The 16,700-nt window shown below is 32.9% G+C and overlaps 2 long non-coding RNA genes across 2 annotated transcripts; one reads left to right on the forward strand and one right to left on the reverse strand.

Moving 5' to 3' along the window:
* The first annotated feature begins 9,191 nt into the window (after positions 1 to 9,191).
* Positions 9,192 to 10,990, forward strand: LOC145111372 (uncharacterized). Its single transcript, XR_013710253.1, has 2 exons — positions 9,192 to 10,262; positions 10,720 to 10,990. It is a non-coding gene; the product is annotated as an uncharacterized LOC145111372 (long non-coding RNA).
* A 3,830-nt stretch (positions 10,991 to 14,820) lies between these two features.
* Positions 14,821 to 16,700, reverse strand: LOC145116914 (uncharacterized). Its single transcript, XR_013712379.1, has 3 exons — positions 16,491 to 16,700; positions 15,058 to 16,061; positions 14,821 to 14,968 (listed from the first exon to the last, which is right to left on the reverse strand). It is a non-coding gene; the product is annotated as an uncharacterized LOC145116914 (long non-coding RNA).

The raw sequence follows: 16,700 nt of genomic DNA on the forward strand, positions 1-16,700 counted from the left end.
CTGGGAAACAAATACCCATATATGGCGAATTTGTTTTAAGGAAATTGTGTTAAACATAGGCCTCGGTCAAGAATTTAATGCTTTTGTTCTTTCGTAAAATTTTGGGTTTTATTTTCCTAACAGTCTTAAAACAAATCGTTTGTGTGAAACAAACTTGGAAAAAAATTGTTTCTGTTTCATCTTACAGTGCTAATAAAAATGATTTTTTTCCTCCCTCAGACTTCCAGAATCTGTTTTCAGAAATCGTTTTCTATGACATTTTCTGTGCTTTTCTGTTTACATGTATCTAACTGTTTAAGGTTATTGCATCCATAATCTGTTACTGTTTTAAGAAACTGTTTTCTATAACAGTTTTCAGATTCTTTCTTTTGTTTCACAGCCTTTCAGAACCTGTTTTCTGGAAATAGACAATACTTAACAGTTTAGTTGTTATTGAATTTTAATCTTTAACAGTTTTACATTTGCTTCCTTTTATAGCATGATTACTGGTGAAGGTTCCCAACCACCAAAGCCTAATGGTACTCCTAATGCTCAAGGAGCTCCAATGACGACCATGTTGGTCAATCATGCTGAGAAACCTGAGAAGTTCTCTAGACTGAACTTGAAAAGGTGGCAAAAAAAAGATGTTCTTCAATTTAACCACATTGAATCTTGCTCGATTCTTAACTGAAGAGGCTCCTCGAATGCCCGAATGAGAAGGAGATGTGCAAGCTTTAACTACTATTGATGCTTGGAAACATTCTACGAGTGTAGGAATGTGTATTGTGTAACCAAGACAGCTAAAGAACTATGGGACTCATTGGATAAAAAGTATAAAACTGAAGATGCAGGGACAAAGAAATTTGTCGTTGCCCGATTTCTTGACTATAAAATGGAGGATGGAAAAACAATTATGTCCTAAGTCCAAGAACTACAAGTCCTCCTACATGACATGCATGATGAGGGTATGGGGTTTAATGAGCCTTTTTATGTTGCTTCCATGATTGAGAAGCTACCCCCTAGTTGGGTTGATTTCATGAATTACTTGAAACATAAGAGAAAGGAAATGTCCATTGAGGACGTTATTGTTCACCTTCGAGTTGAAGAGGACAATAAGATAGCTCAAAAGAGTAGTTATACCCCCACTTCTTAGAAAGCTAATGTGGTGCAGCATGGTCAAACTTCTATAAAGAACAAATCCGGAAAGGGAAAATTCCAAAAGAAAGGCAAGGGTTCAAATTTAGGAGCCAAAGGTGGAACTTTTAAGAAAAAGTTTCAAGGAAACTGCCATAACTGTGACCAACGGGGTCATCGGGCTACAAATTGCAAGCTTCCAAAGAAGGCTAAGGAGGCAAATGTTGTGGAGAAGATAACCAAAGATGTGTCTGACATCGATCTTGCAGCGGTTATTTCTGAAGTTAATCTTTTGGAATCCAATCCAAGGGAGTGGTGGATTGATATGGGAGCTACCCGTCATGTGTGGTCGAATAGAGAATGGTTCAGAAACGTCAAGGTTGTGGATAATGGTGACAAGTTGTTCATGGGAAACTCGGCCACTTCTGATATCCAAGGTGTTGGCAACATTGTGTTGAAGATGACGTCGGGAAGAGAGCTGACGTTGAATGATGTGTTGTATGTACCCAAAATTCTTAAGAATCTTGTGTCGGGTTGGTTGTTGAACAAGCATGGTTTTCGCTTGGTGTTTGAGTCAAATAAATTTGTGTTAACCAAAAATGGTGTGTATGTGGGTAAGGGATATGCTGATAGGGGTATGTTCAAACTTTGTGTAATGGCTCTTAAGCCAAGTGACAATGATAATGAAATGAATAACTCTACTTACATGATTGAGTCTTCAAATATATGGCATGCTAGATTAGGACATGATAATTTTGATACTCTTCGTCGTTTAATTAAACTCAATCACATACCACACTTTCACATTGACTCAAAATACAAATACAACACTTGTGTTGAATCGAAATTAACACGACAATCTTTCAAGTCCATTCAAAGGACAACCGAACCACTTGGATTAATTCACACCTATGTGTGTGACATGAAATCAATTTCATCTAAAGGTGGAAATAAGTACTTTATCACTTTTATTGATGATTGCACTAAATTATGCTATGTCTATTTACTTAAAAGTAAAGATAAGGCTATAGAGAAGTTTAAAGTGTATAAAAGTGAAGTTGAGAATCAACTTATTAAGAAAATTAAAGTACTAAGAAGTGACCGTGGAGGTGAATAGGTATCACCGTTTGAGGAATTTTGTGCAACTCATGGTATCATACATGAGCTTACTGCAACTTATTCACCACAACTTCATTGTTTCTCTCTTGCTGCAACCAATGTATAATTTGGGCCAAGTGAGGGTTCGAGCAATCTAAAAGACTTGCTTTCTACTGTTGTATCCTCGGAAAAAAAACACCCATATAGGGCGAATTTGTTTTAAGGAAATTGTGTTAAACACATGCCTTAGTCAAGAATTTTTTGCTTTTGTTTTTTCGTATAATTTTGGGTTATATTTTCCTAACAGTTGAAAACCCAACCAATGATCAATTTCCACAAGAAAATGTGAGAAAAACTAAAGAATTCAACCCAAGATTGAAAGTTTGGAAAGAATTTGAAAGGTATAAGGACGAAAATGGTGTTTAAAGATGCAAATGTAAGAATTGTGGTGGCAGGAAATACAAGTGCTAATCAAGTGGTTACGTGACCAAAAATCTAGGTTATCATTTAAATAAATGTAAAGCTTACTTGGCTAAACTTAATGGTTGGCAAACACAACTAGCTTTCCAATATGGCGATGAAAACAAATTGTCAACTTGGAAATTTGATCAAACTGACAGTCGGGAGGCTCTAGCCCACATGTTAGTAGTAGATAAACTTTCGTGTACCTTTGTAGAGGGTGCGGGCTTTAGGTATTACAATAGTGTTACTCAACCATTGTTTAAAGTTCCATGTAGAAGTACAAGCACAACGGATGTCTACCAATTGTTTGTAGAGGAAAAAGAAAAAATTTGTGACTTTATTAAAAAAAATGTTGGTAGAATATGTTTGACCACCGATACGTGGACTTCTAAACAACAATCATATTATATGTGTCTCACCGCCCATTTTATTAATAACGAATGGAAATTGAAAAAAAAAAGTGTTGTGTTTTTCTTCTCAACAGAGTCACCGTGGGGTTGATATTGGAAAAATGGTTGAGAAATGTTTACTAGAGTGGGAAATAGAAAATCTTTTCACAATTTCTGTTGACAATGCAAGCGTGAATGATATGGCAATTGACTTCTAGCAAAAAAACGTTTTCAAAACTCCAACAAGTGTCTTCTGAATGGGAAATGGATGCACATTCGATGTGCTGCTCACATTTTAAATTTAGTGGTGCAAGATGGCATAAAAAAGTTGATAAGGCGGTTGAGATAATTGGATGGGCGGTTAAATGGATTAGGCAATCGCCTTCTAGAATTCATAAGTTACCGAGTTTGCTAAGGTTGCTAATCCCGGTATAACAAAACACTTGAAGAGAGATGTGTCAACAAGATGGAACTCTACTTACCATATGTTGGAAATTTCCCAAGCTTACAAAAAAACTCTGGAGAGATATGATCTTGAGGAATTTGATTTTTGGTATGAAATTGAAAAAGCGGGTTTGTCGATACCCTCATCAAGCGATTGGGAAAGTGTTAGGAATGTATGTAATTTTTGAAAACCTTTTCATGATGTTACTTTGAGGATTTCCGGGACATTTTATGTGACATCAAACACATGCATTGAAGATATATATTCCATTCGTACGCTATTCGATAATTCTATTTTCGATTCTAGTCTTAGTGATATTGCATTGGCCATGAAAATAAAGTTTGATAAGTATTTGGCGACACAGAAAAATGTATTTATTGCTCTACTTTGCTTTGATTCTTGATCCGAGGAACAAAGTAAAGTATTTGGTTATACTACTTAAGGATCGTTATGGAGAAAAAGGGGTGGAGGCCAAAAAGAATTATATCATGGATTCTATGCAAGAATTATATAATGATTATATTAGAATTCATTCTCCAAGTTCTACTTCAAGTACTGCCGAGTCTACCACTTCTTCATCGATATTAGGGAAATGCCAAAACCCGGATTTTATGGCACCTAATCCCCCATTCAGAAATAAACTAAGAGAAAAGATGAATACAAACATAGTTGAATCAATTGGGGAGTTAGAAAAGTATTTGCAAGAAAGTGTTGAAGACGACTCAGAAATGTTTAATATTATAGATTGGTGGAAAGTGAATAGTCCAAGATTCTCGATTCTATCATTGATGGAAAAAGATGTGTTCGCCATTCCCGTCTCTATGGTGGCTTCAAAATCTGTTTTTAGTACTAGTGGAAGGGTTTTGGATCCGTTTAGGAGTTCTTTGACTCCTAAGATTGTTGAAAGTTTAATTTGTACACAAAGTTGGATTCGAGGTAGCATAAGTGACACAATCGATTATGAAAAAGATTGGGATGAAAATCAACAAATTGACAAAGATAATTGTTTATCATTTATTATTTTAATGATTGTAAATTTAATATCTTTTTCTTTTAATATTAACATTATTTGATTTTTTTATATAGACTTGAGCAAGATGAAGTAGTGAAGGTGCAAGAAGAACGAGTATATTTATGAATGTTTTTTAGAACTTGACATGTTATTATTTTCATAATATGTAATTGTTTTTTATGTTTCCTAGATTTAAAACGTGAGTTTTTTTTTTGGTAAATGCAAAATATATGCATATATATTGTTATCAAGTAATTTAAATGGTTGACTTTGGTTGTTATTATTTCATCAAAATACATTCGTGTATATTTTTCTTTGTCTTTCGATTTTGGTTTATTTCTAGTGTTTTAATTTAAAAATCTTCCATCTAAAACAATGAGTAATAAATCTAGTTTATATATTAAACTCTTTTATGATTCTATCATGAGATTCAACTTTTAAACTAAGATCTTTAATTATTTGTTTTTTTAACATCTTATTAGATTAGATTAAATTGTTAAATGATTACTTGATATCTCAAGTATTATTGACTAAAAAAAATTTTAATGTTCAAAGTTTGAGCACGATATATTTATTTCATTAAATTTATTTTGAGGTGCCATTTAAAAAAAATCGAGTAATACCCGAATTACCCAAACCCGACCCACTACAGAAATTACCCAAACCCGAATTACCCAAATTCAATTTGGGTTGGGTAACGGGTATTTTTCTTAGCATGAAAAACCCGAATTACCCGATCCCGAAAAATTTACCCGATCAACACCCCTATCCGTGGATATGATCCCTTTACCACTATACACTATTTTAGTGCGTAATATTGAGGGTATTTATTTTTGTTGGCCTCGACAACCACAAAATTTTAAATCACCCCAAGCTTGAGCCTTACTTGTCCTCAAGTGTGAACTCATGATGAACTATCCTAAAAAAATAAAAGAAGGGACATAGCTACATAACCTGGTGAAGATCAGTCAACATGGTCAAAAATCAGCCTTGCACGAACCCTACGCGCCTTCCAACTATTCCCCACTTTAGAAGTATAAACCACATTCCCAAACCACTTGATGAGCGAATAGATTTCGTCTGAATGTGGCAAACATTAGAACATGCTAGACAAGATGGGATGCGCCCAGTGGGGGAACTTTGAATTCACCAATGCATACCATAATACATGAAGAAAATATGTCTCCATACACGATGATTCCTACATTTTTCAGACTAAAGTGTATAATAACAAAATAGGGTTTGCAGCACGACCTCTGGGCAAACATCCGACTTCAGAGGTTTCTCCATTGTACTGTCCTTTATGATCTACCATCTCACCTTCATAGTCTTCTCTCACCAAAATCAAAAATAAAATAAAATAAAATAAAAACAACTCGATCTAGGAAACAAACACAAGACAAACTAAGTCTTCAATCTTGAAATTCCTCTTTCGATCCTCTGTCTTCTGTCATTGTCTTTTATTTCTTTCTCTTCCAATTTGTTGTTGTTGTTTTTTTTCATATGGAGGGCTTGAGCTTGAATCTTCACTCGATCTCTTATTCTTCTTTTGTGTTGCTTCTTTTCTTCGTTTTTTTTCCTTATTGTATCTTCAATTCGTCTTCTTTTATTGTTTCATTTTGTGACTTTGCTGAAGGTTTGTATCGATCGAATACATTCAAGTATAAACAAAAAAGAATAAACGAAGAACAGAAGAACAAGATAATCACAAAGATACTTTCACCAAGAAAGGGGTTGTTCTCACCAAGAGAACGAGGTCACAAAGACATAGATGACACCAAGCCGTACAAAAGACACACATTAGGGTTTCACCCTAATGTTGATTATATAATAACTATTCTAGAGAATCCCTTCAATCAAGCGATTGTATCTAATACAAATATAAACTAATCTATGTAATTGTCTGATCCTAATCAACAAGATTACGGATCGGATATATATTCTATATATACAATATATATAACTTCCTAATATAAAAAGATATCTTCCTAATATATAATGATCACCAAGATCATAGACTTCATGCTGACGCTGATAAGATCTGGTGCTCGCGCTGGCGCTGGTGGTCACCGTCTAGAGTGTTTGACTCATCATATCATAAGGTGTGACCTTACAATCTCCCCATATCTGATGATGTCAAAAATAATCTTCAGTAAATTCTTCATCTTGTGCTCCCCCTAAGAGTAAGAAGTTTCTTTGTGTTTTTGAAACTATCTCTACTTGAGAAGGTGTATGGCTCTTCCCAATTTTGGTTATCAGCAGTAGAGGCAGTAATAGCAGTAAGATCAGCGAAAATAATTAGCATATCATGAGTTGTAGCGGAATGATAGATGATAAGGAGACAAAAGAATATGAAGCCCCCTAGATTTACCCCCTCCCCCTAGATAAACAACACTTGAGTTTCGCTCCCCCTAGACGAATAACCTTATTCTTTCAATAGTGTCTGCTATTCGATGAATAATCAAGTAACGATGTAGCATAACTAAACATTTCTCCCCCTTTTTAACAACATCAATAATCACTACCTTTTTTTAAGAAGATAACAAGTAACATGAAATAAAAAGAAAACATGAAATAAAGTTAAAGGATAGGATAGGTGTATCACACTATTGTGTTGTTATAATAGTAGATCATTTACACAGTTTTATGTAGTGTCATCAGCGTATGGTTTTATAGACTAAATCATTAACTACTTCTGTTAGAAGAAAAATGACAAGAGTGGGTAGGTGCGTGTAATACAACATGGTACATGATAGGGATATTCTTGACTACGTAATCAAGGTAAGCCGCTGGGTAATGAACGATGTTTCATCAAAACATGAGACTTGATGGGTACGACAAGCATGTTTCCAAGGAAAAAGTTAGGTAAGAAATGATTAACCAAGAAAATAAACACCCAAGCCTTACAATAGTTTCCTCATGGACATAGAGTTTTCAAGTTCCCACCAGTGTCTGACATTTAACACTAAATCATAAAATTTTTATGAAAAACGAAAGGGAAAGAATGGGTTGGTGCATGTGACAAACTACGGTACATAGTCTAACCATCGACACAGACTTTCAAAGTTTTATCAGTGTGTGGTATTGCACAGTGAATCATTAAGTTCATATAAAGAAGACTTGTAGAGAAGGGTAGTTAAAATCTTGGACTATATCAACCGTCAATTCATAATGGTACCATGTCATACCTCAGTGTAGGAGGTCAAGGATATGAATAACCCTTTTGTCATTTAAGGACCAAACAAGTATCTCTTACGTTGATGACTATGCAATCAAGGTAAGCCACTGGGTAATGCTCGATGTTTCATCAGAACATGAGACTTGATGCATACGGAAAGCATGCTTCAGGGACAAAGTCAACTAAGAAATGATTAACCAAGAAAATAAACACCCAAGCCTTACAATAATTTTCTGATCAGGACAAGGCAATCTCACTTTAAAAGTTTAGACAATGCTAAAAAGTCAGTGTGAGTAGGTAACTCAATGTCATCTCAATAGATGGTCTCGCTGATGAGATACTTAGAGAGATTTAGGCACATACAACAACATGCTTTTAGGGACAATGGATTGTCAACAGTTACATACTTGGCTTATGAAATGCCACCGTTAGGGCATGAAAGGTATAATGATATTTAGAAAGAATAGCCATACCTGTTGGGACTTATGTAAGACCCAGCTCCCGAAATCGACCAACTTTAAAGATTCTTATGATCCGCTTATCAAATTTCAGCATGGTTTCCTTTGTCAAACTTGATTGCTCCCCCTACGCTTGTGATTCATTGTTTGAGATACTTTGTAGACACAATGTATGATCATAAATCATGACATTTTTCGTTGTTTTCATTAAAATGGTGCAAATGAATTTGCAAAACTGAACCAAATGTATATTGACACATTAGGTAGACCATCACCAAGACCCATTTGAAACCATCTAAAAACATCATATGATGAAACACCCATGGTATCTCTCATTTAAGTTCAAATCAGTGCATGAAATCAAAGAACTTTGAACACACAATAATGCATAACTATTAGGAGCTTTAGGGTTTGTTCCCCTGAAGAATTATTGACTCCATTACAATACTTGAGTGCATTCTCGCCCTTATATTTCTATCAAACAGATAGAAAATATACACTTAAAAAACTTTGCCAAAAAGACGTTCACAACACTTGCTTTTGTATTTAGATTTAATGTATAACCAGAAAAACTAAAATAAATATAAAAGATAAAATTTAAAAGAACTAAATAAAATCAACTAGAAAATAGAAAATAATTAAATTAACGATTAAAAATAGTTTAGCTTATGCGAAAACAATCTAACAACTTGGAAAAACATAATTATATATATATATATATATATATATATATATATATATATATATATATATATAATTTCAACTAAATATTGTGTGGATGTAAGAATGATTGTAGACCAATTATTTTAAATATAATTAATTTATTTTTAATTAATTAATAAGGGTAAATTAGTAATCTTCTATATTAATTAAATAATATACTTAGATTTCCGTTTTTTCGGAAAGTATTAATTTCAAAATATTAAAAAAGAATTCCAACTTTTAATCTTTATATATATATATATATATATATATATATATATATATATATATATATATATATATATGATTTTTAAGCTCATCTTTTCTTCACAGATCCAACTATCCATCAGTAAGAGGACCAAAGTCGACCTAAAACCCGAGCCCCAAAAAGTCTTCCAACTTCTTCAATCGCTGACCAAAAAAATCAAAGAACCCCTTCATGTCGATCCTCCACCAGTCACCACTATTGAACGCCATCACTTGAGTCCACCATCTCAGCACTGTGATTCTAGCCATAGTTCTTTACCCTCCACCGATAAAATTGAAGATCAAAATCAATTCATCCCTTGATTTATGGAGCAACTACCTTAAAATGTGATCGAATAATACCTAAACGCAACTGAGTTAGAGATGCAACAGAGAAATTCTATCAATGGACGTCCATAGGGAATGATGGATCTGATTTCTCATAAAAATAGTCGTAAATAGTGGCGGCCTGAAGAAGACGACGGTGAGGGAAGGTTCCAAACGCAAGTATGTCAATGTTGCTTTCAGATTGATTTTCCCTTAAACCTAACACAAGATCACACAGGAAATCTCCATGAGTCTCTTTGGCGAGGATAACACCTATGTCGATTTTGGTTTCACAGGAAACCCTAAATATAATTTCCGATGGAGTTTCCCTAAAGAAAATGATTTACCATTGGTTAGCTTGGCTTCATAAACACTACCATAGCCACCGATTCCAATGTAATATTTAAGATCGAATTCCTCTATTGCCTTGATGAAGTCTTCAAATGCAATTGGTCCATCGTAATTCCATATGGAACACACATCTCCATGTTTTTTTTTTCTATCCGACTTTTCTGTATGATTTTTGTATTTGCTAACTCAGTGTCTAATTCAAGGAATCGGTGACAATTTTAGGGCTAGGCTTTCAATTTTGGATGCAAAAAACCAAATCCATCAGCCAGTCGATCTTTCTTCTCATGATGCATTTGGTAATTCTGAAGCATTAATACTGATAAAGAAGATTGGACGAGAGGATTTTGTTAATTTGACCCTGATTCTTAAATACTCCCAATTCCCATGGACAACCGGAGTAGCTGCTGTATTTGTTTTTATCAGTCTCACCCTTTCCATTTTCCTCTTACTCCAGCACATATCTGCTTACAAGAACCTCGAGGTCTCTCTCTTTCTCTCTGTAATAATCTTTCTTTATCATACACAAACACACATTAAAATGTAGAGAGTAGGTTGATGATCGCATGGACATTATTGGATGAATCAAAAGAATCTAACCATGTGGTATGCATTCTGTCAGAATCTAAAGAATCTAACCATGTGGTATGCATTATGTCAGAATTACTAGCAACTCGTGTGGTCTAGAAATGTCCTTACGTATTATGATCATATTTTATTGCCCTAATTATTCTGTCAGAATTACAACACAGATTGCTAATTTTAAATGTTGTATGCATTCTGCCAAAGTTTAAAATGTTTTATATATTCTGTAAGAATTAAATGTTAATTGCACTTTAGATTTAATGATTCTTTTAGATTTTTTTTTCTTATTATTATTTTTGTAATAGATGTTTCTCTCGAAATGCCACTTATTCTGACAGAATATGATTTCATGATAGTTATTCTCATAAAATGTTATGATCAAGGGCACGAATGAATGACTTGAAGAATGGCATGAAGACCTTATAGAAATGGCTTGAAGAATGAATCAAAGATTCATCACACTCACAGTATAAGAATTTTTTTTTTAATTTTTAATTTTTAATTTTTTTTAAGAATGACACTTGTTATTTTTTAAGAATGTTATTGTTCAAGAATGTTTTTTTTTGCATCACAATCATACAATGTAATTATTTGATACATTATTATTTCAAGAATCGATTTTGTGTATTCTGTCATAATGTACTTCTTCATGTTTTCTTCTTATTTATGTCTTCTTAAAGGATGTTATAAACCGCCATTCTAACAGAATGTCATTCCGATAGAATAAAATCCGGTATAATAAAAAATTATGTTAAAATTAAAATTGAATTAATTAAAAAAAATCAGAATTTTTAAATCAGGAGAATTAATTATCTCTAAAATTCTGGAATTTTCCTTTTTTAAATTTATTTCACTTGACTAAAATACCCTTAGAATGAAATTAGATGGTATTTTTTAATTATCTTTAATTTAATAATATGTGTTAATCACTTTTTTTAAAATAAGTAAAATGATTGGCCCACCTTCATTCCTACATCCACACAATAATTAGTTAGAATACAATAACCTAAGCCTATATATATATATATATATATATATATATATATATATATGGAAATGATCAAATGAGAACACCTAAAAGGTTGAGAACGCGAGAACAGTTCTAAACCAATCAATATATAAGGGCATATAAGTAATTGTATATTTTAATTAAATTAAAATAAAACAAAATTCAATCAAATTCCCTTAAATTTAGGAACAGTTACCAAAAAGAAAGAAATATTCGATTTTTTATTTTTCTTATTAATGGAATATAAAAAACATTTTTACCAAAATTTATTTAAAAAATGAAAAAAAATCAAAATTTTCTCCTATTTCACGTTTTTATTTTCTTCAAAAAAAAAATGAATAGAAATCCAACCCCAAATCAATACATTTATATTCACAAATGATTTTTTTTTTCAAAAAACCTGAAACTACTCCAATCACAAATGAATACATATCAATTTACAAGTAATCCAATTCCTTTTTTTAATCAACAGAAAATAAAAAGAATACCTCTAATCATAAATAAATACACTCATTAACACATGATCACACTGCTATTCACAAATGAATACACTGCTATTAACAAATGAGTACCCTGCTATTCACAAATGAATAAATGAATACCTCTAATCATAAATAAATACATTCATTCACACATGAATGCACTGCTATTCATAGATGAATACAATGTTATTCATAAATTAATACACATTCTAAATGTATTCACAAAGAGAGATCACGAGACTTAAAGATAAGAAAGATGTAGTATACTGCAGAAGCTAGGGTTCACACTTTCGCACCCATCATCTCTGTCCAAGAATCCACACCAGCTTCACCGATCGAATTCGATCCTCCAAAGCCCTAATCTAGGACTTGGGGAACGACTACAAGCGAGAGAATGGACTTCGATGAGTATGAGTACTTGGAGAAGACAGTCGACGAATCCGACACCAAGAATGGTTCGTCTTCGAAGACCAAAGACGGTCTGTCTCTCTCGACGTCTCTCTCTCCATCCCTACACTACTTCTGTGACATTCCGATCGGGAAGACCTTTCCTCACGGCTACGACTACAGCCATGGTCACGTTCTCTGTCTAAGTCCCTCCTACTCCCGTCGTTCTCTTTGTCCCCTTTGTGTTTCTTACTCCTTCTCCGTTCTTCTTCAATGCGGTCATCTTCGCCATCATCTTTCCTTCCCTTCCGCTTCTGTTTCATTTGATTCAAGGATGCAGGTATAGAATCTCCAATGAGTACCGATGAAATAAAATCGAGTTGTAGGAGAACGATTGGAGATCGAGTTGCAGGAGGCCGATTTGGCGTTGAAGCCTTGGAGGGTTTTGGTGATGGCGAGGTCTGATGATGATCGAGTTGAAGGAGGCCGCTTCTGTTTCATCGATTGAATGCTCTATGAGATTAGGTCAAGAAATAGAGAGGCAGAGAGTAATTATAGGAGTTTACAAAATTAGGGTAATGCTTATTTACCTTAATAGCCTTTATAATTTTCTTTAATTTAAAAATTAAAATTTAAATGTATTAATAATTAGAAAAATAACAATTAATTATAGCCACACATCTTAAAAATTAGATGGTCTAGATCTGTTCTCGCGTTCTCAACCTTTTAGGTGTTCTCATTTGATCCTACTCCTATATATATATATATATATATATATATATATATATATATATATATAACTACTTTATAATACATACATGTTTGTGGGCTCCACCATTTTTAAGACAAAGTCTTAAAACTAAGGAAATTATATCTTGACCATTAAATTTTTATAAATCAATCTTAACCATTGATTTTGAATTTTGAATTGCAATCCATGTGAAAGGTATTTAACCAATCAAAATAGCCTTTAATATGCTATATATACAAGCCTTTGAAGTCCCATATTCTTTGGTGTACACCATCACCTAGACAACCCTTAGCTCACTATATGGTTACCCCTTCACTACCTTCTAGCGCCTCTTCAAATATCTTAGGGCGTTATCAACGACACCATGAACACTTCTACTCTGCCTCTCACACCGATTCTTCTTCTAGCTAAAATAAGACTCCACCACCACCATCCCATTTGATCACGTCAAACATACACAACCACCCACCAATGTCTTATGCTCTTCCCCTCTTAACTCTTTTTTAAAACCACCAACACCTATCGCTCTCCCTACAAAGAAATCTTGTTTGGATCGAACTGTCCAAGGCTGATTTGCTTTCTAGAAAGAAGACTATGTTAGATTAGGTACATGAATATGAGATCAGGAAGACACATTCGGGTTTTCATTTGATAATCTTGTATATATGTGTTTCTTATTTCGATTTATATTTTGTATGCATGCTTATTCTTTAGAGCTGAAAAATATAGTTCATATTTGAATGGGTTTGTGGATCTCAAATTATTTAATAAATCAACATGCTGTTTCTTTAGTTAAATATGATTGCTGGTCTGGAGAAACGAAATTCATTTGTTACCAAACGATTCACAAATTATGTTTAATGTTTTCAGGTCTAAATTTCTGATGGTTTCAAGATTGATGTTCTGGATCTGCAAATAAAGAGAAGAGACGTACCACGAGATTTCCATGGTTTGTTGAATACCTGTGTAGTTCAACTTAGATTGTCATTAGATATTAAGATATTTATGTGTTTTGACATATATGAATAACTTCATAAAAAAGTAATGAATTATATGGTTTGATGTTTTTGTTTGTTTTGACATGTTGTTTGCAAGTTTTTAGTACTATTTCCTCCTAAAAGAATATTTACAGTTATTATTTTCTTTTGTTAATTATGTGTACCATGGATTTCTTATCTTGTGCCTAAGTTATTTTCAAAGATAGATGTTATCTTTTACTTTAATAAAAAAGATAAAAGAGATGAATATTTTAATTTTAATTTAGTTTATATTTTATAGGTTGATAATCTCTTCCTTACTTTATATTATATTGTTGAAATTATATAATATTATATTTTATAATATTTGTTTATGTTTAATGTTTGAAATGGTGGTCATATTTTAATTTTATGTTTTATTTCGTTGGAAAGATATCGTTAGTACAACATTAAAAATAAAAAACTACATACTAATAATGGTTGAAAGATGTTAAAAAAATACTATACAAAGGAGTTTTTGACCATATAGGTGTTTTTGAAAAAATTATTTATCCAATAGGTATACTTTTAAACATATTTACCATATAGGGTTATTTACTATTTTATTTTATTTTTTAAAACATGTGATCCTTTCCTTTTCCTTCTTTCCTATGAGGGCATGCACCACAAATTAAAGCCACTTTATATGTATTCTATCTATACTTTACTGTAACTAATTTTTTATTTATTTAATATAATTTTATTTTTATTTTTTTTTTACTTTTCTTTGCTTTTAATGTTTATTAATTGCTTTTTACAAATCACTATAACTAACAAATCTTCTTATAAAAACCAAGAAACAACTTTTAAAATTTAGATCAACCAACAACTTTTTAAATTTAAACCCACAAACATCATCTAACACTAAAATATTTTAAGTACAAACCCAACAATCGTTTGTTACAAAAGACAAAAGAAAATAAGAAATATTCCAAATAACTTTGATTCGATAACCACTATCTGCAAAAAAAAAATAAAAAAAATAATAAGATATAAAAAATAAGATATAAAGTTATACGAATGAAAAAATATTGAATGTCTTAATTTACCTTGGTTTAGACGGACATTTTTTTCGATTGTGACCACTTTGCTTACAAATTCCACAAAGGTTCGCTTTTCTTCCTTCTTTAATGTCCATTCCATTTCGAAGTCTTGTTGAGCGGGGACGACCTTTTTTATTCCGTAAGAGCTCAAAATTTGGAAGCAATTCTTTAAACAAAGATTGTGGCCAATACGCTTCATGAGGAAGTGGGGAAACTTCAAAAGCCCAAGTATCAGAATATTTTACAATTGAGTAACATTTATCAACATATTGCCAACTATTCAAAGAAAATGTGGCACATGCACTCAATACATGAGAACAAGGAATATCAACATATTGCCAACTAACCACTCGACTATAGTCCCCGGATTGAACTTTTGAACTGCACATAGAAATTTGGGTAAAGCAGAATAAGATTCTTCCCAATTGCCAAACACTTGTTCAATTGCTTTATGTTTTCCGGTCCAAACCTTTTTGTATGAAGGAATATAACCTAATTTATCGACTATTTCGGCTCTTAAAGCAGGAATACTAATTGAAGGGTGCTCTTTAATAAGATGTTTGGTTTCTTGGGCTATCAAGCTTCCATCTAGATTTGGATGGTCTTGCGAAATATTGTTGTGTAAACAAGTATGTGGACCCGTGTACTTCGTAATTTCAAAATATCCACTTCGTTTTCGTTTGATTGCACGAACTTGCCATTTGCAACCGGATTGTAAAATCATCTTTCCCTAACTCTTGTGTAAAATCATTTTTGCTCGCTAATTGTGTCACAATCCACTTGTTGTCGGTGGTTATATTCGTTTCTTCTATAATAGTAAAAGTTGAAGGAACTCGAAAGTTGTTGTCAAAAGCGTCTTCATCATCTTCTTCTCCTATGCCATCTTCTTCAAACACTTCATTTGCATCAGCTTCATTATCATTTGTTATTGCATTGTTCGCCACAGCAACTTGAGAGATTGTATAGAAATTCTCATTTTGAACAATGTCTGATATGACATTAGCATCCATCTACCAAAAAATATAACATAACAAACAATCAGAACATAAACATAAACTCAAATTTTCAAGCAAATCTAATTTAATTCAAGCAAATCTAATTTCATTCACTGAAATTTCGTTCACTGTGATGGAATGGAATCTAATTGCATTCACAAAAAATCTCAAATACTCACAAATGTAGACAATAAATCCTAACTGTGGTGGAAGCTATTACATTTGGAATCAAAAGTTTCAGTAACAACAACAAAAAAGAGAAACAATCGGCTATTGAAGATTAAGGTTCAAATAATCGAACCTGTGATGGAAATCCAAAAAAATACAGAAATTGAACATTAAGGTGCAATAGAATCGTTTCTTTAACTGATTATCGAACCTGTGATTGAAGATTAAAGTTCAAAAAATTGAACTAATTGAATATTAAAGTTCAAATAATCGAACCTGTGATTGAACCTGTGAAGTCGCAACCTCCGACTGCCTTCGATTCGTCGGCTGCAGTGGAGTCGTCGGAGTCGCCGGAGAAGAAGGTCTGGCCGAAGAGCGCGTCTCTTCCTGCGGGTAAAAACGACGTTCTGAAAGAATGAGTTAGGGCACGGTGGTTTTTTCTTTTTTTACTGAATTACCAAAAAAAAAACCATTATAGTAAATATG

This window comes from Lactuca virosa, chromosome 5 (assembly GCF_052849685.1).
Source record: "Lactuca virosa cultivar CGN04683 chromosome 5, Lactuca_virosa_CGN04683_v6, whole genome shotgun sequence".
Lineage (NCBI taxonomy): Eukaryota > Viridiplantae > Streptophyta > Magnoliopsida > Asterales > Asteraceae > Lactuca > Lactuca virosa.